Raw genomic sequence first — 1,406 nt, 5'->3', positions numbered from 1 at the left:
ACATCCATTCCTTTAATTTTAGTCTCAATAATTCCTAATTTCTGTTTTTCTAACTCAAACATTAGGTATAATTTCCCATAAATAAGGTTTGACCATAAGTTCCAAAAATAACTATAAAAATAAAATTAATGTCACGTAGTGATGAAAACATTAAAAAAAAGAAACTATAAAACATATGAAAAGTTAACATTAAAGGGCAGGGCCAGGACCAACTACACAAGACTGGGGACACACACACGCATGACCGGACCAACAGAGGAAAAGCAATCCAAAGGAAAAACCCCAAACCACAACAGAAAACCTTTTTTAAAGTTAAATGTAGTGCCGTTCTGCCCTAAACGTCCCAGAGACTAGCTGTTTTTTATATAAAGCCCTCTACACATACACATTCATGTTTTTCATTGAACTCTTGCCCTTTCTTCTTGTTGTTGATTATTTTATGTTTTTATTTGCATGCTCTCCATGGGTCTTTATTTTTAGCACTTACCTTTTTTATGATGTAGCACTTTGGGATTTGCGTAAATATATAGTCCATTGCAAATTAAATGTATTATTCATTTCCATTTGTTACTAACACACATTACATATCGTACACAATTTTCTTTTATCACGGCTGTCACCCTGACTGAGGTTGGAGAGGAGGACCCCCTGAGTCTGAGTACCCCCCAAAATCTGTTAACGAAGAGTCTCTAACACCATTTAATGCCCCAAATGAGCAGAAGTACTTCAACATGACCTGTGGCATGCCGGCGTCGTAGTGGAGCTGCAATCTTTGGCAGCCATCAACGTCCCGGCCGATTACCCGCAGCTTGATTTGCCCCCGCCCCCCCAAGGCCAATTAGTTCCACTTCATAAAAAACTCACTCTGATCTGACGCCAAGTGCTGAGGCGCTCAGAAGAGTCCATAGACATGCATGAAATTAAGCCCCGCCCACCTGCCAAATGCAAGCGAATTTGGAATTGGCCGGTAACACTGTCAGTCCACCTGTCACTTCAGTTAACTATCGGTAAGCAGGGTCCGCAGTTGCTTACGGGCCCGGACCAATCAGGGGACACGGACACACACACACACAGACAGACACAGAGACACACATGGACGGACGCACACGGATGGACACAGACACACGAAACACGATGACAATATGAGGACAACATGAGGACAACATGGGGACAACATGAGGACAACATGAGGACAACATGAAGACAACATGGGGACAACATGAGGAGAACATGAGGACAACATGGGGACAACATGAGGACAACATGAGGACAACATGAAGACAACATGGGGACAACATGAGGACAACATGAGGACAACATGAAGACAACATGACAACAACATGAGGGCAACATGAGTGCAACATGAAGACAACATGAGGGCAACATGAGGACAACATGAGGACAAC

Source organism: Etheostoma cragini, chromosome 1, assembly GCF_013103735.1.
Source record: "Etheostoma cragini isolate CJK2018 chromosome 1, CSU_Ecrag_1.0, whole genome shotgun sequence".
In the NCBI taxonomy this organism is placed as follows: domain Eukaryota; kingdom Metazoa; phylum Chordata; class Actinopteri; order Perciformes; family Percidae; genus Etheostoma; species Etheostoma cragini.
This window is presented reverse-complemented; position numbering follows the sequence as displayed.